Source organism: Mustela nigripes, chromosome 12, assembly GCF_022355385.1.
Source record: "Mustela nigripes isolate SB6536 chromosome 12, MUSNIG.SB6536, whole genome shotgun sequence".
In the NCBI taxonomy this organism is placed as follows: Eukaryota; Metazoa; Chordata; class Mammalia; order Carnivora; family Mustelidae; genus Mustela; species Mustela nigripes.
In genome coordinates this window covers 76227372-76254503 of record NC_081568.1, presented here as the reverse complement: position 1 = coordinate 76254503, position 27132 = coordinate 76227372, and the positions used below count along the sequence as shown (strand labels likewise).

Genomic DNA, 27132 nt, shown 5'->3' with positions numbered 1-27132 from the left:
CTGCCTCGGCCACACATGTCCCGAGAGCCTGTGCTTGGCACTCTTGAATGTTCTTTTCTCCTTGCACATAGATTATAGTGTTCCCTGGTAATTTAAATTCAAAAACCTTCCGCCTCCCTCTCTGCCTTGGGGAAAAAAAAAAAAAAAGGCTCTGTGTATTACAGGGTGGAGAACAAAGCTGGCCAGCCCTGATTTCCTGGTGGGGTTTGTTTGATCACGTGTATTTTTTAATGTAGCCTCAGTGTGGGTTACCTGTAATAAGGCTACCGTGTAATTCAGGCATATTGATATTCTGCAGTCATAGAATCTCACATCTTGTTCTACCTTGTTTGTCATAAATAGTGTGGTGGGTAGATTTAGGGGCTTTGGCCGACAGGAAGTTGTACTTTTCTGCTTTGTATTTCAGACTGCATTCTGGCCCCTAGTGGGCTCTGTATGTAGAAGGCCCAGCAGCCAGGTTGATAGATTTCTCAGTTTCAAAATAGGGGCCTGAAGATAGTCCTCTGCTCTATCCTTCTCTCTCTCTTGCCAGTTTTCCTGGCAGTTGGCAGGAAGTGTGTGTGGGGAAGCAGGCAGAATTGCTCTCTGAGAACCATTTATCTGAACTCCCAGTAGAGAATTGCATTTGCCTCTCCTTCACTTTCTGTGTTATGCGGTCCTGTGATTTGGTACTGCTTGTCTCTGTGCAGTACGGAGGCCTGAGTATGACTCCTCTAGCCCTATTGGGGTTTTTATCAGTAAATTACTTGCTGGTTGGTCTTTCCCCTGAATTCCATTACTTTCCCAGGAGCAGGGGAGTGTGTAAACATTTGGAGACCTATTTGAGCCTCTCTTTCTAGCACCGTGGCCACTGAAACAATGATAGCTAAGCCCAGATGAGCCATGTTTCCCACTGCTGCTGGGGCTGGGCATTGGCTATAGCTGGATTTAGCTTTAACAGTCACACTAGAGACTTGGTTGGAAAGAAAAGAGCACTGCATAATTATTGCTTATGTATCAGTTAAACCTATCAGCCAACAGATGTCAAGTGTAGGAAAAAAAAGTGCAATAATGTTATTATAATGGCATAATAGTTATTATTATAATAATCAGTTGGCATAGCTTTTGATAAGAGGCAGATCCTGAAAGGAGTGCAGGGGGAAGGGTTAACCTTGAACTATAGCACAGTGAAGGGATGCTTCACCTTGTAGGAGATGGTGTGTGAATGTATATGATTCAGGTATGGGGTTGATACCCTTTCTGCATGGCTTGAGGTTGTATGGAGACTTCTGCTGGGTACTGTCTTTCTCATGGTGCCAGGGAACAGCTGCCATCCTCTGGTTTAAGGTGCCTTGGGTTGCAGGATTATGATTCCAAGCACCTAGCACCAGTGGGTTCTCAAAAGGGCAGAGATTTCATCCCTGTAGCTCCATTTGGAATTTTCAGAAAATCTAGCCTCATCCCTGTGGCTACAAATGATGAACTCCCCTCTGTTCAGCACACTGCACTCTGTCCCTATGGCGTGGCAGTGTATCTCAGCTATGTACATGCTTATTGTGGTGGAATGTGCTCATGGTAGACAGCCTTTCCTTACCCAAGGAGCTCTCAGAATGTTCCCATTATGGTAAGGAGGTGGTGATGGGGTAGGGAGCAGAACTGAGCTCATGGGCGACCCATAAAGGCAGCTGTAGGGTAGGAGAGGAGTCTGGATTCAGGCAGACTTGGGTTGTCTCCTGACCTCACTGTTCACTAGCTGTTACACAACCTTGCTGAGCCTCAGCTGCCCCTCCGTGTATGTGTTCATTTATTTCTCACTGTTTGTCACTACCATCCCTGTCTCTGAAGTACCTGCCACTAGGTAGTTTTCAGTAATTGGTGCTGCTTCTACTATACCACCCTGCCCATCTACCCTAAAGAATAGAAGGGCTAGGACAAGACCCTCCTGCTTCCATAGGGAATTGAGGCTTTAATCTGAGCTTCATGTGAGCTTTTTCAGGCTTTGGTGTTGTTGTTCAGAGTCCTACTAGGATTCCTCTGAAGCTGCCTCATTGTGGGAGACTTTGCTATTTAATGTTTGGGCAAATCTCTGCCTTATCCAAGGAGTGAATGGTGGTATTTAAAATCCCATTCAGGGATTTTCTGCTTTAGCCCCTTGCAGTCTTTATCCCCTCCCCATTTTTCCTTTGGGTGGGTCACTTGGGGGTCACTGCCTGCTTTGAGGAGCATTTGTTTTTTGAAGATGCTGTTAGTTGTTTGGCTTAGTCTCTTTACGGAGTAGAGATGTTTGTGTTTCCATCTGCCTGGGCCTTTGCTCTGGACTTTTATTTTGGAAGTCTGGAGCATTCAGACAAGGTGATATCTTTTTAGACTATTTTTGGCTGTAGGCCAGTTTATCACTATGGCTACCTGAAGAATGGCAGGGCATAAACAGTCACTTTTATCAGAAATTTAGGAAGGAGAAAGGGCAAAGGGGAAAGAATAGTTTGGCTTAAGTTCACAAGGGAAGAACAGCTTCTCTAAGCAGAACCTTTTGATTTGGATAGAACTTCATTTCCCTTCTCTGGAATTTTGTTCGTTCTGTCAACAGACATAAACAGAACATCCTTTACACTCCAGATACTATGCTAAGTCCTGAGTCATGACCGAGTCATATGTGTTTCCTCCTTAGGGTGTATTAATGAATATGGACATTAATACAATTAAAATCGCACATATAAATGCAAAATTACAATTGTATTAAGTGTGTTGGAAGAAAGGAATGTGATACCATGAGAAATAGGACAGATTTGACTTGTTCCTGCAGTTGAGAGGGTATCAGGGAAGGCTTGCTAGAGAAAGTGATCTTTGGTTTAAATTGTTAAGAACAAACAGGTGTTTTAACAACCCGATGTGAGGTTGAAGAGTGTTTCAGGCTCAAGGCCCAGCTCTTACAAAGCCTCTGGAGTGGGGTTGGGGGCAAAGAGGTGGCTTCTGTGAAGTGCTGAATAAGTGTGGTTGGAGTGCAGAAAATGAGAGGAGATGGATGCACACTGAGGCTGGAAGGATTGGCAAGGGCAGGCCTGGTGAGCTGTGGCAAGGCCTTTTTGTATTTACCTGGAGAACATGGAAGCCTTTGGAGGGTTGTTAGTCATGGTGGTGAGATGATTGGATTTGCAGTATGAACAGATCACTCTGTCAGATGGTACACTGGATGGATTTTGATGAGGGAGTGAGAATGAAGATCAGAAAAAGAGCGTTGCTGTGATAGGTGACTTGTTTTCCTTTAGTCAGCTAAATGGTAATTTTGAGACCACCCCCCCTCCCCGAAGTGTTGATAGTGTGTTGTTGGGGCCAGCTGGCCACTCAGCAGACATGGTGGCTCAGGGTGCTGGCATTTGGCATCTTTCCACCTTCCCGGAAAAAGGCCTGGAGGTTTCAGGCCTGTCACTTGTTAACATCTGACAGGTACAGAGCCCTTTGTTAACCTGTTTTCTTGCTGTCCCTCTGTTGGCTGTCACTACTGGGCAAGAGCTACCCCTTTCACTTTGGACCACTTAAGCCACTGACATGGGCAACTACCTGAAATGTGATGTGCCAAGTTAGCAAAGCCAACACCTGCGGTTTATGTAACATTCAGTTCTGGTTGATGTAGGTGTGCACATGTTCTCTCTTGGCAGTAGCCAATGTCTGGAGGGCTGGAAATGGGCTGTGATTGCTCTTGCTACTGTGTAGCTAGGAAGACTGAGGTACAGGAGAGACCTGGGGTGTAAAGAAGCCCGGGTCAGAGTCACATGCTGTCAGACCAAGTGTTAAATGCATGGTGGGTGGTTTCAGACCATAGACTAGAGTCTTTCCTCAGTGGGACAGTAGCCTTGCCCACTGTTCCTTCACATACTCAGCTGGAAGGCTGTGCAGCACAGTGGGTAGGAGTATGGCCCTTGAATTTGGGCAGACTTCAGGTAGAATCTTAGCCTTACCACTTGCAAGCTGTGTGACTTTAGACAAGTTATTTCACTTCCCTGATTGGTAGTTTTCTTAGCCTTAACTGGGAAATAATAGTACATCTACCTAACAGGGTTAATTGTGAAGTATTAATGAGAATATATGAAAGGTGCTTAGGTTCGTTCACAGGGTAAATACTGAATTAAAAGTGGTAATACTTTTAGTTAAGGTTTATTTGTCTAATTTTTGTTTGTTTTATTATCTGTCTACTATGTGCTGGGCCCCATGCCGATGGTGGAATGAAGTTGTGATCTTGGGGCACCTGGGTGGCTCAGTTGGTTGAGCAACTGCCTTCGGCTCAGGTCATGATCCCGGACTTCCAGGATCGAGTCCCGCATCGGGCTCCCAGCTCCTTGGGGAGTCTGCTTCTCCCTCTGACCTTCTCCTCTCTCATGCTCTCTCTCACTCATTCTCCCTCAAATAAATAAATAAAATCTTAAAAAAAAAAAATTTAAAAAAAAGAAAAAAAAGATGTGATCTTGGCCTTGATGGTGCTCAGTCTTATGCTCATCTTTGCTGCTTTTGGTTTTGTTCTGTGTGGTCATGGTTCAGCAAAACAAGGAGGTCTCCTATGGGGTTTCTTTTTATTTTTTTCTTTTCAATAATCACATTAAGTTTATTTAAAATTTTTTTTATTAACATATAATGTATTTTTTGCTTGAGGGGTACAGATATGTGAATCATCAGTCTTACACAATTCACAGCACCCACCACACCACATACCCTCTCCAGTATCCATAACCCAGCCACCCTATCCCTCCCCTCCCCAACCCCTAGCAACCCTCAGTTTGTTTCCTGAGATTAAGAGTCGCTATGATTTGTCTCCCTCCCCAATTATATCTTGGTTTCATTTTTTCCCTCCCTACCCACCAAAGATCTCCTGCCCTGGCTCTCAAATTCCTCATATCGGAGAGATCATATGATAATTGTCTTTCTCTGATTGATTATTCTTAGCATAATACCCTGTAGTTCATCCATGTTGCTGCAAATGGCAATATATATATATATTTTTTTATGACTGCATGGTAGTATTCCATTGTGTGTGTGTATCACATCTTCTTTATTCATTTGTTGATGGACATCTAGGTTCTTTCCATAGTTACCTATTGTTCTCATAGAGAGTTTCTTAAAGGGGATCCAGATCAGATGTCCACTTGGTATTGCTGTTTTCTCCTCTGGGCCTCTCTTCTATGGCCTCGATTCCAGTTTGTTTGCTGCTTAGCTGTAGAGGGTGCTCAGCTTTGGTGTTTTTGTTGGGAGAAGAGTACTCCTACTTCCTGCTTGGACTGCACCATCTGAAACAGCGTTCTGTTTTTCTGCCTTATGAGTACCCATTTCTAATAGTGAACATCCCTGGAATCTTTGGTTTGTTCTTTAAAACATTTAATTGCTGCTGTTTCGTTTCTTTGGTAAAATACTGTGTAAGATGGTTGACCTAAAAGAGACCATGAAAAATAAGCTGGGTTGTATTTTTGTAAAGGTTTATTAGTACTGAGTTACTGAAATAGAATACTCCCCAGTGGTCTCAGGGGGGAGGTGACCTTTGCCATGTGATTGTTTTTTTGTGAAGGTGTTGGGGAAGGTTAATTTGATTCATCTGATTTCTTTGGTGGTGGTGGGTAAGGTGGGTGAATGAGAGAGAAAGGACAAAACCTTTAACAGTCTCCGAATTAGAGCCTATATTGGCTGAGAAGAGGAGAGGATGTATTTATCCCGAGTGTCTAGAGCTGCATGTGTAGGCCCTGACCTTTGCCCATGCTTTCTTCCTCATTCATGATGGTAGAGTCTGCCATGATGAGTTTATTTGTCCCTTCACTGACTCACCATTTATGTGTACTGTATACTGTAGAAGGGAATGACTTCCACTTCTGTTAAATGATACCTTTTTGACCTTTCCTGGTACTTCAATGACTCAGCTTTCGCATCTGAATAAGAGTGTACTGGTACTCACCTCCTGGGGCAGTTAGGATGAAAGGAGATAATACACTGCATGTTTCTGGCACATGGTGGATACCTCAGAATGGTAAGGATTATAATGCCTTCAAAGAAGTCAGACCCCATCTGCGAGAAAAGCCACAGATGGGACCATAGGTGCTGAAAAAGGCTGGCAAAGGCCTGGAATTGTGAGACTGGATTTGGCTTGTTAGGGAAGGTTGCTACGTAGCATATTTGGGGTCAGGCCCCAGTCTGTGACCCTCACTGGGTAAGGTGAGTGACTGCTTAAATTAGAGCAGAAAGCAGTAAGCAGAAGGCTTGAGTGGTAAACCAGAAGTGTTGTCTCTCTTCCTCCTGTCAGGGAAGAGGGTAGAGTCAATACAACAAAGTGGCTGGGAAACCTGGCTCTTCTGAGTCAGACCAATCTGGGTTTCAGCTCTGGCTCTTCGATATACATGCTTTGTGGCCTCGGAGAAGTTACACTTCCCTTCCTCTCTTTTAGCTTTGGAGTCCTCATCTATAAAATGGAAATGATAATATCTACTTGGGAGTGTTGGGTGAGGGAGGTTTAAATAAAACAACATGCAGTGTCTTTCACATAGTACATATTCATAGAACAGATAATATTCTGCCATAGCACTGATAGATTACAAAGCAATTAAGCATTTTTCTTAGGAAATTACAGTCTTCTAATTTTTGTGGCTAGATTAATTTTTTTGAAAAGTCAGTCTCTGCTTGGATTCAACAATCAACTCAGTAAGTTCTTAGGGAGTCTGTCACTCCCCTGCCTCACACCCTCTGCAGGTTTACAGTCTTGTACTTAGGATAAAGTCCAAACTCTTTACTTCGATTGCAGGCCATTCATGAACAGATCCTGGCCTGCCTTGGCAGCCATGTGTCCTAACTCTGCCCCTTGCCTCATATGTTTTCATCACAGTGACCTGTACAGAGGGCCTTTGCTCTCACTGTACCCTCTGCCTGGAATACTCTGCCGTTATGTTCACTTGATGGGCTCCTTGTCATTCATATCTCAGTTCTGCTGTTACTTAGGAAAAAGGGGCCTGCCGTTCCTCTGTTATAAAGTAACTGCTTATGTCACTGTTAACATAGGCATCTGATATTTTTCTTGTTTGTTTGCTTCTTGTTGATTCTCTGTTTTTCCTTCTACCAGAATTAAGTTCCATGAGAATAGGGACCATGTCTGTCATGTTCACAGCTGTATTCACAGTGCTAGGAACAGTGCCTGGCACATAGTAGATGATCATACGTTTGTTGAATGAGCTTGTGAGTGACAAAGGATTCTGTTATTACTCAGAATCTGGTTACACAGGTGTTCATATTCATATTGCTTTGTTTTGTAAATAAGTGAAACTAAGATAACTTAATTTCTTGTTCATTATTTATTAAGTGCCTCCCCCTTCCCCCATTAATTGGAACCTTCTGAGGAGAGGCAGTTTTCCCTGACTTTAGTTTATGTTGCTCTCTTTCTTCTTGGCATTTTGTTATTAGAAAGGGGAGTTTGTGGTTGCTGGACTTTGTGCATTGATTTTTAGGTGTTCTCAGGAAGCAAGCTTTAGTGCATTTGCTTGGAATAAAACAAACAAGAAAGCTCACCAGGACATGGCAAATTTATCTCACTCTGATTTTCTACCAACACTTTCTGCAATACTGTGTAAGTTCTTAGACAAGGACATTAGAGAAGAATTGACAAATTGACACCGGCCAGATAGAAACAAATTCACAAAATGTGAGTGAGTAACAAAGTAAGACATGGAGAGGAAAGAGAGGATAGTGCTGCTTTATGGCAGTGTCCTGGTTTTCCATGGGTAATAGTAACGGTATGAATGAGAGATCCTGGTCCAGTTAGTTAACTGTTCCTTTGGCAGAGGGCCTTTTATTCTGGGGAACTATACGGGGAGGTGCTCAGGAGTAAGTGGGACTCCAGCCACCTTTGTAAATGTTTGGGTCCTAAATCTGATTAGTCCTCAAAGACTTGGTCTTGAATTGAGAGAATAAAGTCCCAGGCATGGATATGAGCAGGAGAAGGGTGTCTGGAATAAGGTGAGCAGCAGGGGTGGGCTTATATTGCTTTTGTATGCTTCAAGAACCATAGCTCTGTAGGTACTAGGCTCCACTCATTTCCAAAGCTCCCTTTCTTCTACCCAAAGCTTCCTCTAAGCATGGGGTTATCTTAACCTGTCTTAGGTATTGTTGACTTTTCCTATTGATAAAGCTCTCCCTTATTGATAAAGACTGCAACAGCCTCCTTGTCAGTTATGTCCTTACTCATTTTCCACCTTTGAAAGACTTAGCCTTGTGGTTAACTCAGGGTATTTGGTCACTCTGGCAACCACCTTTTTTGTTGTTGTTGTTGTTAAAGATTTTATTTTTAAGTAATCTCTACACCCAACATGGGGCTGGAGCTCACGACCCCAAGATCAGTAGTCACACTCTGTACCATGGAATCAGTGTCTTACTGTGCTGTAGTTACTGACTATCCTCTATCCATTTGGGGTAATCTTTAATTTATGTTTAAACTTACTTACAAGTCCACTTTTGGTGAAGCTCCCAACCCCCCTTATAGCAGGAATTTTAGCTATAAGCCGCAGGTTAGGTTTTTGAAGATTCTGGTACAAGAAGGTGACAGAAGGTGGTAGAACAGTGGCTCTCGGGACCAGCTTTTTCTGGGCTCAAAAATTATTGAGCCTTTTCTTAATTCTTTCACCTCCTTTCTTTAATCTTTTCTCGGTTAATTGACAATCCCTATTCCTTTCTTCTGTGCTCTGTTTCTTTGCCTTGGAGGTGTTTCTGCAGTTCTTACTCAGAAGAGCGTTTGCTTTCAGAATCTTTCACAGCTTTCTTTTATGGCCAGAGTTGTAGGTAGCATGCTAAGCTCCATCTCTTCCACCTGCCAGGCTAGAACATGTCTTCTTCTGTGATTGTAGAAGTGTGGTTGGGGTGGGCAAAATGCCCTTTATACTCTTATACCCTGTTGTGATTGTCCTCCATAATTTGGTATCATTTAAAGGTGGATTAGCCAGTGAGTCCCCAAATCAAAGATGCTCCTGACATTCATGGGTGTTGATGGCCTCAATTTCTCTGCTTAATCAGGCTGTTTAACTAATTAATTAATTAACTTACTTTTGGTTAAAAAGTAAACAAACTTGCATCCCTTTATTTTGGTTTGCATTTATTTTTCTCTCCTTTCTAAATCCTGAGTGAGAACTTCTTCAAAATGAATTGTCAATCTTTATGTATTCACAAGGATTTGGAGGATGAGACCTTGCAGCCTTGCCCTCATATTCTTTACCTATGCGTCCCATAGAATGATAGACTGCTCTAGACCTATAAATACAGAAAACAAACTGATGGTTGCTGGAAGGAGAGAGAGGTAGGGTAGGGGGAGTGGGCAAAATGGGTGAGGAGGAATGGAAGATACAGGCTTCCATTTATGGAGTGATTGAGTCCTGGGTGTCCAAGGCACAGAATAGGGAGTAGAGTCAATGACACTGTAAAAGCCATGGTATGGTGACAGATGGTAGCTACACTTGCTGCATCACTATACTGTACACCTGGAAGTGATGTAACCTGGTGTGTAAGCTATACTCAGATAACAATAACAAAAATAATGGACTGCTATGGAAATAGCTCTCAAATGTTTCTATTCTCTTAGACAACACGTGTGTACACATGTGAACACATTCATTTTCTGAAGAATGGATGGTCCTCTAGGAGGAATTCATCCTGTTTCATGTAAACGCCTTCCATTACAGTGACACTCTGGAGACTTTGTGAAAGATAGAAACAGGGAGGTTTTTTCTTTCCCAAAAGTCCTCAAAGCTCTTAAAATAAACCTTAAAGAACCTGTTATACTGAACTTTAGCTCTGAAAGCAGACACATTGCAAACCTGGTGCAATAAGACTCCTTCTCTTCTCTGATCTTTTTTCCTTTTTCTCTCTCAATTTATTTTAACATCCCCTTTCATGGTCTTACCTTTCTAGAAGGTTGATTCAGTCTTTCCTTGCCAGCTCTTGGCAGGAGAAGCGTCAGGACTTCCAGCCCTAATTTATGGTTTACATTCCTTCTCCATTCCCTCTCTTTGCTGTTATGGAACCTAATCTTGTGGCATCCTGCTGAGCTCCCTCCTGTCAGAAGGGACAGTGTTACCGTCAGTGACAGGTAGCTTTGGAATTTGATGTCAGTACTAGTGATTTGGGCAGAATTTGGGAGCCTGTTTTGTATGTGTGCTGCTGCCTGAGAAAATGGGGCTTTTCTCGCTTTGGGTACCATCTTTCCTGCTGCCTGTCTAGCCCCAGTGAGTCCTGTTGCCAGGGGAGATGAAATGGAGAACTCTTTACCATGATAAATTCTGGGATTTTATCCTATGAGGTAACAAAATAGCCTTTCAGAACAGGATGTAAGGGAGTCTCCCTGCAGTTCCCATGGAACAAGTTAACCTTTCAGTTACATTTTTCTACATCTTTGGGGGCCCGTTTGATGGGAGCTAAAGCAGTAATTACTCTAGGCAAAGAAAACTAATTTGGAGCCAGAATATTTTAATAAGAAGCTTAAAAAACCAGAACCTGCTGATACATGATAAATAGAAATTGGAGCTTTGTTCTCTTCTTATGTAATCCTTCCCTTTTTGCATTATTATGGTTTTTGGTTTTCTTCCCGAAATGTGCGGACTCTCCATTATTCCTCTGGTAGTGGAATGAAGATGTTGGTGTTGACTGCCTGCCTGCTGAGTCTCAAACAGGTAGAGCAGAGGTGAGCTGCCTTCAGGTACTGCTAAACCGTGGGGTTTTCGTTCACCTGGGAAAGGGGTAAGCTTGGGGTAAGCTTGCTTTCATGTTCAAGTTGATTCATATTACCCCAAGGATTCCTTGGGACTGACTGTTTTTTCCAGATGATTCTGGGAAATGAGCAGTGAAGGGAATTTTGTGGAAGATTTTAAGAACATATTTGCCAATCTTTCTGAGCACTCAGAAGCTTAGGCAAAAATAGGTAGATTTGTCTCTTTAAGGTCTCCTCTAGGTGACAGTGGTAAGGCCATCAATTCATCTGAGGAATTGATGTCACATGAGTCTGATGTTAAGAGCTTGACTTTGGCGTTAGATGTGTTTTGTAATTCTGGCTCTGCCACTGTTTAGCTCTCTGACCTTGAAAAGTGATTTAATCCCTGTGAGTCGCAGCATCCTCATCTCTAAGAGGGGGCTAATGGCAAAGGGTTGTTGGTGCCCAACATAGAGTGAGTAAATACCCCCTGAATATTAGATATGGTTGTTATTTTGAGATACTGATGGAAAATCAGATGGAACCTTCTTGGCAAGAGACAAGAAGGTAGGACATTGCTCAGAAAACCTTGAAGGTAAGGGGTTGAGGGAGAGAAGAAAAAAGCATCTAGCAAAAACAAGAGTGGGAGAACTCTGGGTCCTCAAATGAGTTACCTATTGTTTCACTGCCTAATAAGTCCCAAGTCTTCTCCTTTGGTAATCCACCAAGTTGATTGTTTTCCCAGAAATCCTATCTGTGTGTTGGCTCCTCAGCAAAGACTGAATAGCCACATCAGCCACAAATGTCCTGCGTTAGCAAGACATCATTATTTTTACAGTGCACACTGCTGTGTTTTACCACCTGCACTTTGAAGTGTTAAAAATAATTAAAGCTGAACCATATTTGTCAGAATAGGTTCAAAAAGTGCATTTTGGGATGCTGTACCTTTGTTCTGACAATGTGTTCTTATTTGTTTGTTAGGATTATTAGTTTCCAGGATTGGTTAACTTGAGGCACCGCTGGGCCAGCCTGCTCACACCAATATTTACCCCAAGGGCTTAGAGAGAGGAGTTCAGTATAACTCACTCCTTTCCTCTGTGTTCCTGGGAAGTCATCAGGTGGTGAGCAGAGGATAGAGGGGCACTGAGCTATTTGGAGCTGATAACTCCTTCCTAGATGTGTCTTTGAGGGGAAAGAAATTGTAGACTGGATGGAGCAGAGCAACAGAGGTTAGGAGCTTTGCGGTGTTGCGCAAAACAGTTAAGTGCAAACAGATTAGATGAAAGCCTTTATTAGAAGGTTTGGTGTGCTTTCTCATCAGGATTTTTTGGAATATGGGCTGTTTCACTGCTTACATGATAGTTAAAACACTAAGATAATGGCTGGGCCACTGATAAGCCTTTCCTGTGATATGGGAGAAGGGAAGAGACTTGTTTGGGGGCCTGTAGCAGAGGAGTTGTCACTGCTAAGTACTTCAAGTCTTGGTGGGGTCACCCATCAGACAGAGCATAGGTTTGGCTTGGTGAGGCTTTGTGCAGAAAAGGAGCAAAGCGCAGGGCTTGAGAGTGTAGGCCTTGAGTCACCAGGTTCCAGGTTTGGACCCTGACTTTGCTCTCCTAACTGGGTATATTCGTTACCTGTGGCTGTTGTAACAAGTTAGCACAGATATTGTAGCTTAAAACAGCAGAGGTGTATTCTCTCCTAGTTCTGGAGGCCATAAGTCTAAAGTCAATACCCCTGGACTGAAATCAAGGTGTTGGCAGGGCTGTACTGCCTCCAGAGGCTTTAGGGCAGAATCTGTTCCGTGCTTCTTCCAGCTGCTGGTGGCTGCTGGCATTCCTTGGATTGTGTTCATATACTCTCAACTTCAAGTTCAGTATCTTCAAATCTGTGTGTCTTTACATCACCTTCTTTTCTGTGACTGTGTCAAATCTCCCTCTGCCTATGTCATATAAGGACACTGTGATTGTATTTAGGGCCTTTCTGATAATCCAGGATAATCGGTTTAAGATCCTTAACTTAATCATATCTGCAAATACGTTTTTTTTCCTTAAAAGGTAAAATTTACAGGTTCTTCTGGGCCTTAGGACCTGATCTCTTTGAAGGTCTGCCTGCCATACTGGGTGACCTTGGTAAGTGACTTTGACCAATGTAAGTTTGTTTCTTTATCTGTAATATAAAAATGGTAATTGTATATTCTGTGCCTCATTTCCATGAGGCTCAAATGAAACCCTGCAGGCCAAATACTTGGCACTTAGTACCTACTATTATTTATGTCCACGTTTGTTACTCATTACTGTTAAACATTACTATTATTGTTATTTAGCTATCTTCTGTGAAAGAGAGAGGACTAGTTTCTTAAGAGTTTATTTGACTTGGGGCTGCCCCCTGCCCCTACCCTAACACTCAGCTTGGCCCTCATAGCTCTAGGATCTTTGGCCATTAACCCCCACCCCATAGTCAGCTGGTGTATCCCCAGGCCACTTTTTTTTTTTTTTTTTTTTTACCCAGTCCTCCATTTTTCCTCAAGGCCACTCTCTTAGCTGCTCCTCCATTTTCCTTTTTCAGTGAATGAGCTGGTGTGTGGTAATAGGTCTCACACTTCAGGGGGGTGTTGATGTCTCCTCAAAAGCCTATGTTGAAATTGTAACTCCTAGTGTGGCAGTATTTGGAGTAAGGAAGTAATGTTAAATCAGGTCACAAAGGTGGGGCTCTGATAGAATTTATGTCCTCAGAGGAAGAAACACCAGAGAGCTCTTTTCTCCTCAGTGCCATGTGAGGACCTAGGGAGAAGGTGCTCGTGTTCAAGGCAGGAAGAGAACTCTAAGTAGAAACCAAACTGGATTTCTAGCCTCTAGAACTGTGAGAAAATATACACGTCTGTTGTTCAGGCTATCTAGTCTATGATGTTTGATTGTAGTAGCCCTAGCAGACTAAGCAGAGGGGAGTGTATAACCCGGCTCTTAGACCTTCTTGTGCCAGACACTTGGGTAGAAGGTTGGACTCTGGAATTATTCCAGTTACCATTCAGTGTAGTTTGCTGGATTGCTGTTTTCCCATGGATAATTCTAGCTCCATAATGAAGCATGGAAGAATATTATTTTTACAGTGGTATTTAGTATCTGATAGCTATTAGCCAAAAGGTACATGTCCCCAGTGAGGTACTGTAAATACATTTTATCTCTTCTATTACCTGCTGTTTCACGAACACATCCCTGAAGCATTTTAATCTTGTTTTTCATACTTGTCTTCAAGTGAGGAATTGTTCTGATTTGCAACTTCAGGGGATAATTACTATGTTCATTAATTTCTGTTCTTTTCTTCCCCTCCATTTATTACTGGTTTCTTGAGAAAATTTTTCCCTAAATCTACACTAACTGGAGACAAGTCACTTGATTAAAAGGGTGTTTTACAACACAGGTTTCTCTGGCTCTCTAGGCACACTGATAGGAGGGCTGTGTCAGCATCTTCTTAGCTGGGGTGAGGGTCTCCCTAAGTCTGGGCTTAAATGTGTAAGAGGCTTTTTTGCTGGAGGGGTGGGGTGGGAGGGCTGAGCTCTCTCACCGCAGGCTGTAGGGCAGAATATTTTTTGCACTGGGGTATTCCTGGGGAAGGGGTGGGAGAAACTCACCCTTTTTTTTTTTCTTTTCAGAGATTCAGTGATAGACATGAATTGAGCATGTGCTACATATGAGACATTGTGCACAGCACTATGAGGAACGTGGTTTTTGGCTCATAGGGATGCTCAGTGCATGTAGATTTAAGTGAATGTGTGGCTAAATAGAGTGACCTTAGCATGTGCAGAGACTGAATGCAAGCCCAGAGGCTCGTGGATTAAGGGTGCTATAACCTCCCTGGAAAGGTAACACGATTGGTCGCATCCTCATGAAGGCCATGATGCCCTAGCACTTGGATGTGCAAGAGGAAGCAGTACAAGAAGAAGGCTGTGTTGAGGATGGTTTAATTTTTTCTGGTATTTTGGCCTTGTGAGTCCCCTTTTCTTTTCATTGTAGACAGGGATTGTTAAGTATGTTCGTGTAAGTGCAGATGTTTCATAAAGTCAAGTGATCACCCAAGACAGCTGAGGGAGGAGATGGAAAAATAGTGGTTTCGACAAGTTGGTTCAGGTTAGGGCAGAGGCAGGGATGTATGTGACTGACATACTGGGGGAAAAGAACTGAAGAAGATGAGAAAGCAGAAGCCAAAAGGATTTGAATTAATCTGGAGCTAAATGGAAGCCCAGCTTAGAGAATACTGATCTGGGCTAGGTATTCAGGGAAAGAGTGCTGGAGAGATTTCTGTGAGAATGAGGAGAGATAGAGAGTAGTTAGTCTGGAACATGGCTCGGGAGGGGAGGGAACAGTGGGTAGAATGGCTGAAATCTTTCCTCCACTGCCCCCACCCCATGTTTCTCTGCATTACGATACTTGTCATACCGTGGGTCAATTTTTGTTTATATGCCTTTTCTTCCAGAAGGGAGGAGAAGTGGCTTGGTCATCTCTATCTTGGTTACTTGACACTGTGTGCAGCACATAGCATGTGCTGCCTACATGACTGATTGAACATGTGTGAGGTTAAGGCCTTGGGTGAGCTATCCATTAATGACCGAAATGTGAGAGGTTGAGGTTGGGGTGTAGGGAAGATGAGCACATAACTGGCTGGGGTATAGGGGGGTGAATTAGGATAGAACTGAGAAGTGAGCCTGACATAGAATCTAAATCATCCTTTAAGAATTTACTGAACATTTCTCCTGTGTCAAGTGCCAAGAGAGCGTGCAAAGTGGACATGGTCCCTGTTCTTAAGATGCTTGGGACAACCATATTATAAGTGTAGTAAGTGGTGTCATCCAGGGGGTTATGCATGCTGTGGCAGCACACATTCTGTCCAGTGGAGAGGGTCAGTGGCAGTGCCCTGGAGGAAGTGTCTTTGAGGGTGAGGAGGAAATTTTTTAGGATGGTAGGAATTTGCCACATAAAGATGAGGGGTAACAGAATTCCGAGCAGAGGGAACGACGTGTACAAAGACCTGGAGGTGGGAAACAAGATGTCTTAGAGCCCTGGAAACAAGTTTCATAAAGCCAACAGTAGACAGGGAGAGGAAAGAGACAAAGCTGGAGATACTGATCTTGGCTTGATGGTGGACAGCCTGCATGTGAAATTTGGCCTTGATCCTCAGGGCCCTGGAAAACTGTTGGATGGTTTCAAGCAGATGGGGGTATAAAATTGTGTTCATGTTCTGGTTATAGAATAATTCATCTGACATTTAATCAAGGTGTGTACTTGTAATGTGCTGACATTTTACCCCACGATCCTTTGACATTGCAACAAAGTCTGCCCATTTGCTTGAAATCCCTGAGTTCTGGATCCTGAAGTGGGGTGGAGAGGGAGTTCCGCCTGCTGTAGGCCTGAGTCTCTAGTGTTTGATCTCAGGCTCAGACGGCTCCAGCTCTGTTGCTGAGTGAGTGTTGGGAAGGACCGCAGCTCCCACGGCTTCTGCAGCTGTTCCTGCTCTCACCTCAGCCCCTTCACAGCAGCTGGCAATTCCTCAGCCACCATACATTCCTCTGCTCTGTGCTGTCAACAAATGGAAAATTTTTATGACAATGTCAAATAATGGGATAGGTTTTGAATAGTAGAAGTGAAAAATAAAGACCTCTTTGCCCTTTCTCCCTGTAAGGGAATTTGAAAAATGGAGAAATTCTAAGTTGTATGTTAAATATCCTTGGGGTTTCCTTTCCTTTCCTTTTGAATATTTTTATATTAACCAAAAATCTGGTAGAGACACTTGTGGGAAGATAATTCCTTTTGGCTGGAGCTTAAGCTCCACATCGTGAGCTTTTTAATTGTCTTTCATCGGAGGTGGGTTGGGACCCAACTGTGCAGTCGCCAGCACTCATCACAGTCCTGTTGCTGTGCGAATTAGCTCTGTGAATCTGTATGTTTTCCCCTTGTACCTACCTAATGAAAGCCAAATTAAATCAATTTTTAATCAAGGAGATGAATGACAGGTTCTTCCTCAGAAAAGAAACCACAAGGCCCCAAAGTACTGGATATAATAAAAAGTGAAGTTTTTATTTGCGTATGTGCTGTTAGGCATGGCTTTAATGTCAGGAAAACAGGAGGTGCCGTTAAAATAGTATTCGGAAATATGCCATCCCAGAGAGATGAAGGGGAGTGCTTTTCTCCCTGCCCCGTTTCTCTTTCATAGATCGCGCATGCCTGTGTATTCAAAGCATTCTGCCCAGGTACAGAGTACCTAGTAGGTGCTTGGAGACAGAATGAATGAACATTTGGTTTTGAGCACGTCCTTCATGCTGCTCCCACCCTCTGGCTCCTCAGTCTATTTCTTCCTTCCATTTTCCATTTGTTCATTCATTCAACATACATTTTTCCTTCTTGACAGATGGGAAGGTCATTGGTAGGGAATGTAGTGAAGGGAAGTTTCCGTTGAGTTGAGGCTGAGAGAGATGGCTGGATCTTTTCTTTAATACCTGTTTTGTCTTTTATTTGGGGGAATTGATTTCTAGGCTACTGTGGGCACCCACATTATCCTCCCAAAAATTGCCTTCTTCCATCTGCTTGCTTTGGTGGAAGGAAATGGCTTCCCTTGTGGTGAGGGAGGATGGTAGAGCCAGTAGGGGTGAAGACTCTTAAATTCAGTGGCTGTACCCATAGCTTGTCTCTTTGTACAGTGTGTGTGGGGGCATTGTGCAGAGCCCAGCTTGCCTCCACTGTGATTTGATTCCCATAATCATGGGTCTGGCTTTGGCCTCTGGGCTCCCAATGCATTGGCATCTCCAGAGGATTCAGGCAAGGCACCAAATCCTCCCTGCAGCCCACGTTGCAGCTTGTTACTGTGATTGAATGGGCTCCCTGAGTGTGACTCCTCATCTGAGGAAGAAAGTGGCTTTTATTGAGAGCCTTTGCAAAGGAGGAACTCAGGAGACTGGATTTTGGGTATTCCACAAACCTTGGGCTGAGCAAATAAGAGATTAAGTAAAGCTGTGTTGCTTCTGCTTCCTTATTGTGCTGACTGGCTTGGTTCTGGCTTCACCGAAAGCCTGCTGGGGTGGCCCTCACCTGAGAGGTGGGCGGTGGCTATAGCAATTTGGTCAGATGAGCAGAAGGGAAATAGTAGATGAAATTGACTGTGTTTCGTGTTGGATAGGCAGAGTGGTGGGGGTGGGAGGAAGGAGAGGGAGGTATTGTGGAGAGCTTCCTGGGTTTCTGGCTTTTGCAGTAGGGCTAGGCAACCTTAAAGGATCAGGAACGTTGGGGGAAGAGCATGAGTTGAGATATGAACTTGCTGAATGTGAAGCATACAAGGAGAGTGGAAAGCAGGCATATCCTTCAGGGAGAGGTGGCACAAACACTGCCTAGATTCTCAAACTGCTTTCCTGTTTAAGTTCTCTGCTGGGGTTTTAGGCCACTGTGGGGAGTAATACAGCCCAAATCCAGATTCTGTTGACTGGCTCTTTCTATTAATAGATACTGAGAATTTGCAAGAGCTAACAAACCACTGAACTGCAAGGCAAAGGAATGAGTTCATAAGCAGAGTTCACAAACAATGGTGACCTTCTTATCTTATCTTAGCAGGCATATAGCAGGTCTCCTTTTCGCCTTCCTAATCTCCCTCTCACTGTGGGCAGTTCTTCAGATGCCAGAGGCTGGCCAAGACAGTGCAAAGAGCTATGTGTTTGAAGCTCATCTGACCTGTCTGGCAAAGAGAGTTCTTGTATGCCTTGATGCCACCTACCATAAGTCCTTTGCTCCTGCTATTGTTGAAATAAATGCATGTTCCTAGTTTCGTGCTTCCAGGTCTTCAAAAATCCCTCTTGCCTCTGCTTGGGATGCCTTTGTCATTGTTTGGCTGATTCCTTTTATTCTTTTCATCTTTAAAACTCACCTATTCCAGGAAGTCCTTTCTGACCCCCTCTGTCTCGATGAAGGTTCTCTCCTTCTCAGAGCCATCTGGCCACATCTGTGTGGGCTCTTTCAAACCAGTGCTTACTATAATGACTGAGGGACTCCTCCATCTCCATTGGCCATCTTGAGGACTCCGAGATCAGGACCTTGATTTACTTAGCCTTTGTATCTCTAGCACTTGGCCCAGGGCTGGCTTGCAGCGGGTCTCAATACATAGGTATTGAAGGATGAATAATCCGCCTGTTGAATGTTTTGGAAGTGGTGGCAACTGGACATATGTTTCTTAGTAGGTGGTAAGGATTCCTTCATCTTTTCTGTTCTCTAAAGAACAGAAATTTTGTTCTTTATAGCTCTCCTATATGGGAGAATGGACAAGGTCTTGTAAAATATTTTTCTGGGGGCGCCTGGGTGGCTCAGTGGGTTAAAGCCTCTGCCTTTGGCTCAGGTCATGATCTCAGGGTCCTGGGATCGAGCCCCACATCGGGCTCTCTGCTCAGCGGGGGTCCTGCTTCCCCTCTTTCTCTGCCTGCCTCTCTGCCTACTTGTGATCTCTCTCTCTGTGTCAAATAAATAAATAAAAATCTTAAAACAATTTTTTTTTTCTGGATTGGTGGGACTGTTAACTTCTTATCTGAGGTTGAAATGGATTTGGCGTGGGTGAGGCACTGCAGGTAGTAAGTGAACATCATGTCTGGGCTGCGTGGGCTTAGTGCTTTTCTGTTGTGAGTGGCAACCCAAACATCTGGCTTCTCTGAACCCAGGGCTTGTTGCCTACTTGTTTATGGGAGTGGTTGCCTTTCAGGGTTAAGAGGCTGTAATATTTACGAAGCTTTTTCTACAGTGTTTTCTGTTGGCATTACCAGGGGGCCGCAGTGGCTGTTTTAAGGAGAGCTGCCATAAGAGGAATCCCTGAGCTCTGAGAGACAGGAGGAACTAATTGGAAAGAATTGCCTCCTACTCTGTGGCAAGGCACACTCTTCAGGCAAAATAGAAGGTGTAGGGAAAGTCCTGAGTAACAGAGACAAAAAAGTAAGGCTAACCTGGAGGTGAGGTGGTAGTTTTGTAGGAAACTAGGAAAACTAGGGCCTCTGCAGTAAGGGTGGGGCAGGGGAGGGCTAACTTGGCATCACTCACACCTTTGATGCTCTTCAAAGATACTGTCTGATCCCGTGGAATTGGATTCAGAGCTGCCCACAAGGTGGGCTCCAAATGCTTACTGATCCTTGACCAATGTGCTCTGCTGTGAGGCCTATTGTGAGACTGACTGTTTCTAGGATATGTTTACCTGGGTGGGTGGCCGGCATGTCACCCCTTTCAACAAACCTGGTGCTATGATAAGGCTAGCTGACAAGTTGTCCCTGTGGAGCCTGTTGTGGCAAGGGAGACTTCCTGTGGTCCCTTTGGCATCCCCATCACAAGCTCATTCACTGGAACCTAGAGTCCCCTTGCAGGCTCCAGTCTAGGATGCTGCTCTGGCTGAGTGTGCCCCTGTCAGTTGCAGGCTGATGACTCCTGGCAGGCTGGGATTTGGTTAGTGGCATCTTGCAGGGCCCCCTGACCCTACCTGCTGTCACAAATCCTGTTATATCCCCTTTGTATACATGCTTGAATATCTTCTGATGCACCACTCTTCAGAAGAGCAGATACCAGATGGGAGAAGTGTCTCTCTTGGGTTTATGGATGTGTGTGTGTGTATATATATATATTTTTTTAAATACACTAAAAAATAAATTGTGTCCTGGTTTGACTGTTTTCCATGCTCAGAATGTGTTTGTCATGTTCTTGATCCCCTGTGGAGACCAGTGGAGCTGTGAAAAGAAGCCACCTCATTAGGAGACTCTAGAAGGAAACTGGGCTCTTCTGGCACTGCTTCCCCAGGGTATGGGCTCCTCATCTTCCACAGCCTGCCAAGGCCAAGGCCTGGGAATAGCTCCCCCAGGCAGTGTGCTCTGTGCCAGTGTCCAAGGATTTTAAAGAATTTAATTAAATAACTAATAGACTAGATGTTTAAGGTGTGATTTTGTTGACATTAAACACAGTATTTAAATATCAGTTAATTAGTGCTTTTTAATATTGCTTCTTGAACTCAAGTTTGGTTACTGTAGTTGATGTAGATACTTGACAAACCCAGGTTCAGTGTGGAGGCGTGGGGCACAGTTGAGCACGGACTTGGAGGAGGAGAGGAAAAGAGAACACATAATTTACAGCTGCTGAAATAATTCAGCTGTTTCCCTTGCTGATTGCTCTCCTCCTCTGTGCTGCTGATGCAGTGAATTGTTAATGGGATGGGCTTTTGCTTTTCCAGTCAGGGCTGGGATGAGGCCATTTTGATTGTTGGGAATGAACTCTGAGATTGGGAGAACACTTCTAAGCTTGATTCCAATACCGAATTCCTCCTTAATCTCAGCACAGGATCTAAGCTTTGGGGTGTGCTTTGATATGATGAGGGCTGGATCCTGTTGGGTGAAAGCAGGCACTGAACTGCGGAATGTTGTTCACTGGGTAATGAGGGAAAATGGGGAGATGAGAATCTAGGGCTGGGGTTCAGCTTACAGGGCTGCAAACTGTGCTGCCCATAGAGAAGACTGCTCTGTGGAGTGGTTGGTGAGTGCGTGCAAGGTCTCCCTGCCAGAAAAAATCTGCTCTGCACATCTCCTTGAGTGGGTGTCAGTATTCTGGATTAAGGTGTTCATCTGCTCACCTGTTCGTCTCTCCACATATTCTTTCATTTATTAATTAATCAGCCATACTTTTATCGGGTGCTTGCTGTGGCCTAGACCTTAGACTAGCTAGGGATGGAACAGTGGATGAGGAAGGAGTCTGCCCTCAGGGAGTCCATATTTCCAGTACAATTTGGTGGGTCTTAGGGCAGCTGCACAGAGAGTCATGGGAGTACACGGAGGACCAGCAAAATATGGCAAATCAGACCCAGTAGGATACAAAAATGACCATCTGACTAAGTTGGGCTTATCCCAAGGTATGCAAGGGTGGTTTCACATATAGGAGATCTTTACACAAAATTTGCTATAATAACAGGCTAAAGGGAAAAACACTGTGTGATCATCTTAGTAGATGTAAAAAACACACATGGTAAAATATGACATCCATTCATGATAAAAAACAGCTATTTAAAAATAGAAGGGGGCTTCTTTATCTTGACCAAAAATACTTAATAGAAAAAGTACAGAAAACGCCATTTTTGCTTCTTAAAGTTTTGTGTAATGAGCATACCCATGTGCTCATTGTCCCATATTTGACAGTTCCCAATTTGTGAGCAGTCTTAAATTCTTTCTCAGTGTGGTAAAATATATATCACATGAAATTTGCCATTTTAACCATTTTTTAAGCATATAATTCAGTAGCATTAATTGCATTCACGGTGCAGTACAACCATTACCACTGTCTATTTCTAAAACTTTTTTTTTTTTAAAGATTTTATTTATTTATTTGACAGAGAGAAATTACAAGTACACTGAGAGGCAGGCAGAGAGAGAGAGAAGGAAGCAGGCTCCCTGCTGAGCAGAGAGCCCCATGCGGGACTCGATCCTAGGACCCTGAGATCATGACCTGAGCCGAAGGCAGCAGCTTAACCCACTGAGCCACCCAGGCGCCCCTCTAAAACTTTTTTTTAAAATCCTCCGAGACATAAGCTCTGAACCCACTAAGCAGTAACTTCCCATTTCCTATCTCCTCCCCCCAGTTCCAGTGACCTCTGACTCTCAGACGTTCTTGTCTGAATTTGCCTATTGTAGGTACTTCATATTAGTGGAATTACATAATATCTTTTTTGTGTGTCTGGCTTATTTCACTTAGCTATATATATATATATATATATATGGATATATATATATATATATAGCATAATATTTTTAATGCTCATCCATATTGTAGGATGCTTCAGAACTTCATTCTGTGACTGAAGAATCCATTGTATGCATATACCACATAAAAAAAATCTGCTAAAATATCTACCCATCTCTTGGTGAGTACTTAGGTTATTTCCACTTTTTGGCAACAGTGATGTGCAAATATCTTTTTAGTCACTATTTTCAGATATTTGGGTATATACCTAGGAGTGGAATTGCTGGGTCATAGAATTCTCTGTGTAGCTTTTTGAAAAACTGCCGAAGTTTTCCACAGTAGCTGCACCATTTTACATGCCCTCTGGCAATATACCACTTTTCCATATCTTTGTCAGTGGTGGTTTTCCTTTTTTTTCCCTTTCCTTTTAAATCATTGCCTTTTTAATAGGTGTCGGATGGTATTTCTTGTGATTTTGATTTGCCTTATGGTACCCACAACTGATAATAAGCACAATTTCATGAGCTTATTGGCCACTTATGTATCTTTAGAGAAGTAACCTTCTTTCTATATTGTCTTCACCAGCTTTCATTTTATTTGTTTGTTTGTTTGTTTGTTTGTTTGACAGACAGAGATCACAAGTAGGCAGAGAGGCAGGCAGAGAGAGAGGAGGAAGCAGGCTCCCCCTGGGATGATGACCTGAGCCGAAGGCAGAGGCTTTAACCCACTGAGCCACCCAGGTGCCCCTCCTTCACCAGTTTTCAAATTGGGTTGCTTGTCTTTTTGTTTTTGAGTTGTAGGAGTTGTTTCTATATTGTGGAAAATTAAAAAAAAAGAATTTATTTATTTGCGAGAGGATAAGAGAGAGAGTGAGCGCACAAGCAGGGGAGAGGTGGCAGAAGGAGAGGGAGAAGCAGGCAACCCACGGAGCAGGGAGCCTGATGTGGGGTCCTGGGATCATGACCTGAGCCAAATGCAGACGCTTTACCAACTGAGCCACCCAGGTGTCCCTATATTGTGGAAATTAAACCCTTATCAGATATGTGATTTGCAAATATTTGCCCCCATTCTATGGATTTTCTTTTTATTTTATTGCTAGTGTTGAGGCACAAAAATTTTTAAAATTTGATGGAATTCAGTTTATGTTTTCTCTTTTATTGTTCGTGGTTTTAGTGTTGTATTTAAGAAGTTTTTGCCCAATCCAGGATCACAAAGCTTTGCCCTTATGTTTTATAATTTTACTGTTAAGTGTAGGACTTTAATCCATTCTTAGTCACTGACACCCTTGTTAAAAATAACTGACTGTGGGGTGCCTGGTGGCTCAAAAATCACTGACTATAGATGGGAGAGTATGTGTTTACCTTTATGTCAGTACCATGTTGTTTTGTTTGTTAGCTTTGTGGTCCAGTTTCGAAGTCAGCATATGTGAATCCTCCCACTTGGTTCTTCCTTTTAAAGATTCCATAAGAATTTTAGGATTGGTTTTTCCATTTCCTCGAAAAATGCTGTGGGGATTTTGACAGATAGTGCATTGAATCTGTAGATCGTTTTGGGTAGTATTGTCATTTGACAATATTACGTCTTCCAATCCACCTAGAACATCTTTGCATTTATTTAGGCTGTCTTTAATTTCTTTTAGCAGTTTTGTAGTTTCCAGTGTACAAGTTTTTTCATTTGGTTAAAGTATTTCTTCTTTGGTTAAATTTATTCCTATTTATTTATTTAAGAGAGAGAGAAAGAGAGAGCACAGAGAAGGAGAGTATGAGGGTAAAGCAGACACCCCGCTGCATGGAGAGCCCAACGTAGGGCTTCATCCCAGGACCCTGAGATCATGACCTGAGCTGAGGGCAGACACTTAACCACCGAGCGACCCAGGCACCCTAGATTTTTTAAAATGTTGTTTTTATATTTTTAAAAGATTTTATTTATTTATTTGACAGAGATCACAAGTAGGCAGAGAGGCAGGCAGAGAGAGAGAGATGGGGAAGCAGGCTCCACTGAGCAGAGAGCCCGATGTGGGGCTTGATCCCAGCACCCTGGGATCATGACCTGAGCCGAAGGCAGAGGCTTTAACCCACTGAGCCACCCAGGTGCCCCTTTAATGTTATTTTAAATGGAATTGTTTTCTTCATTTCCCTTTTGGAATCTCTTTTGCTAAAGTATAGAAACACAACTGATTTTTGAATATTGATTTTTGTCCCTGCAGCTTCGCTTATTAGCTCCAACAGGTTTCTTATAGATTCTTCAAGGTTCTCCACATATAAGTTTATGTCATCTGTGAATAGAGATAGTTTTGTTTCTTCCTTTCCAATATGGGTATTTTTTTTTTTCAATATGGGTATGTTTTATTTTTCTTTCCTACTTGTTCTGGCTAGAACTTTCAATATTAATGTCACATATAACTGACGTAAGCGGACATCCTTACATTGTTCCTAATCTTGGAAAAAACTTTCAACTTTTCATCATTCATGTTAGCTGTGGGTTCTCCATACATGATCATCTTCATATATGTCCTATATCATGGTAAAGCTCTCTTCCTGGTTTGAATGTTTATGGAAGAATGTTGGATTTTGTTAAATGCTTTCTGGGTATCAGTTGAGATGATCATGGTTTTGGGTCCCCCCCTTATTCTATCAGCATGTAGTAGTAAATGGATTAAATTTTACTTGCTTAACCGCCCTTTTATTCCTGGGATAAATGCCACTCAACCATGTTATACAATCCTTTTTTTTTTTTTTTTAAAGATTTTATTTCTTTATTTGCCAGAGACAGAGGGAGAGAGCGCGAGCGAGCACAGGCAGAGAGGCAGGCAGAGGCAGAGAGGGAAGCAGGCTCCCTGCCAAGCAAGGAGCCCGATGTGGGACTCCATTCCAGGACCCTGGGATCATGACCTGAGCTGAAGGCAGCCTCTTAACCAACTGAGCCACCCAGGTGTCCGTACAATCCTTTTTAATAGGGTGCTCAGTTTGGCTTGCTAGTAATCTTTTGAGGATATTTGCATGTATTTTCATATTGTTCTATAGTTTTCTTGTAGTGTCCTTTGCTTGCTTTGGTGTCACGATCTAGACTCAGAGGACTCAGTGTTCCCTTTTCTTGTTTGTTTGTTTGTTTGTTTGTTTGTTTTTAATATTTGGAAAGATTGGTATACTGTTAACTCTCTGAACAGTCACTTTGCTGGCTTAGAAGGCCCTGGGCTGTGTGGCATGATGGTCCTTATTTGAAACTCTGGCCTTAAAGCTGGGCCAGGTCATCTTTTACATACTCTTTTGTCTTAACACCTCCATCTTGACCACCTGTCTAGTGAGCCATTCACACTGATGATGCACACTGGCAGGTACTCTGGCAAACAGGGTGAAGTTGATAAGTTGGACTTGAAGATTGCAGCTTTGCCCTTGTACTTTTTCTTTAGGCTGATGAATGGATGATCTGTTCTTGGGCTTGCCAGACAAGAGCAAGGCCTCTGAGCCATTCCAAGGACCAGATCAAGTCAACAGACAAGGGAATGGGTTCCATGTTGAAGATAATATTTATTTTTTTAAAGATTTACTGATTTGAGAGAGAGAGAGAGAGAACACACACGCAAGTGGGGGGAGGGACAGAGGGAGAGAATCTTCAAGCAGACTGCCTGCTGAGTGTGGAGCTGGATGTCAGGCTCAGTTTCACAACCCATGAGATCCTGGCCTGAGCTGATACTTAACCAACTGAGCCACCCAGGCGCCCCGAAAATAGTATTTATTTTAAATGTTTTCTCACATAGCTAACGTTTCAGGAAGAAAGACTCTATTGAACATAGCCTCTTGTAATTTTAATTTCATATCCGATCTTAAAGGTGGTCACACATACTATTTTTCAAAGTAATATTTCATACACCTGTGCTGTTATGTTCTGCTTCTGCTTAAAAATATGTATCTGTTTTCCTGTATCATCACTGTCCACAAGTTCACCTATTTAAAATTTTTTTCATCTGTTTTAATGACAACACTGTTTTCCATTGTGCTGTTCCAGATGACCTCCCCCCCCTTTTTAAGATTTTACTTATTTGACACAGAGAGAGAGAGAGCAAGAGAGAGGAAGTGTGTACCAGCTGAGGGAGAAGGACGAGCAACTCCTCGCTGAGCAGGGAGCTGGATGCAAGGCTCCATTCCAGTACCCTGAGATGATGACTTGAGCCAAAGTCACACGTGTAACCAACTGAGCCCCCCAGGCGACCCAGATGACCCCTTTTAAATTAAAAAAAATAAAAAATAAAAATATTATTTATTTATTTGAGAGGGGGAGAGAGAAAAAGAGCAAGACCAAGTGAAAGCATAAGGGCTGGGGGAGGGAGAAGCAGACTCCTCTTTGAGCAGGGAGCCCAATATGGGGCTGGATCCCAGGATGCTGGGATCACAACCTGAGCCAAAGGCAGCTGCCTAACCAACTGAGCCACCTGGGTGCCCCCAGATGACCTCTTTTTAGATTGTTGATTTTATTCCATCAACAGGTACTTTTGAATGCCAGGCACAGTGTTGGGCAGTGGAGATACAGCAGTGGACAATTATTCCTTCCTTATGGAACTCCTAATTTGGTAGGGTCTGGTTATTAAAGGCCCATGAAATGGAATTTCATTGGGCATGTAACAGCCTTAGAGAGGATGACAAGGTTGTGTAGTCCCCAGCTCCGGCTCCTATCATTGCTTTCTAAAAACCAAGTGAGACCTTGGCAGGACAGGGGCATTTCTGCTTGTGAAGCCCA

At 43.2% G+C, this 27132-nt stretch overlaps 1 protein-coding gene across 6 annotated transcripts in view; it reads left to right on the top strand.

Moving 5' to 3' along the window:
• Window positions 1–27132, top strand: part of SIL1 (SIL1 nucleotide exchange factor) — a 214902-nt gene that overhangs the window by 15178 nt on the left and 172592 nt on the right. The window contains exon 2 of one of the 6 annotated variants that reach the window (XM_059417677.1): window positions 12730–12804. The exons of the other annotated variants lie outside the window; for them this stretch is intronic. The gene's annotated coding sequence lies outside the window, so the exon portion shown is untranslated. The remainder of the gene's footprint in view (window positions 1–12729; window positions 12805–27132) is intronic. 6 annotated transcript variants of the gene reach the window in all.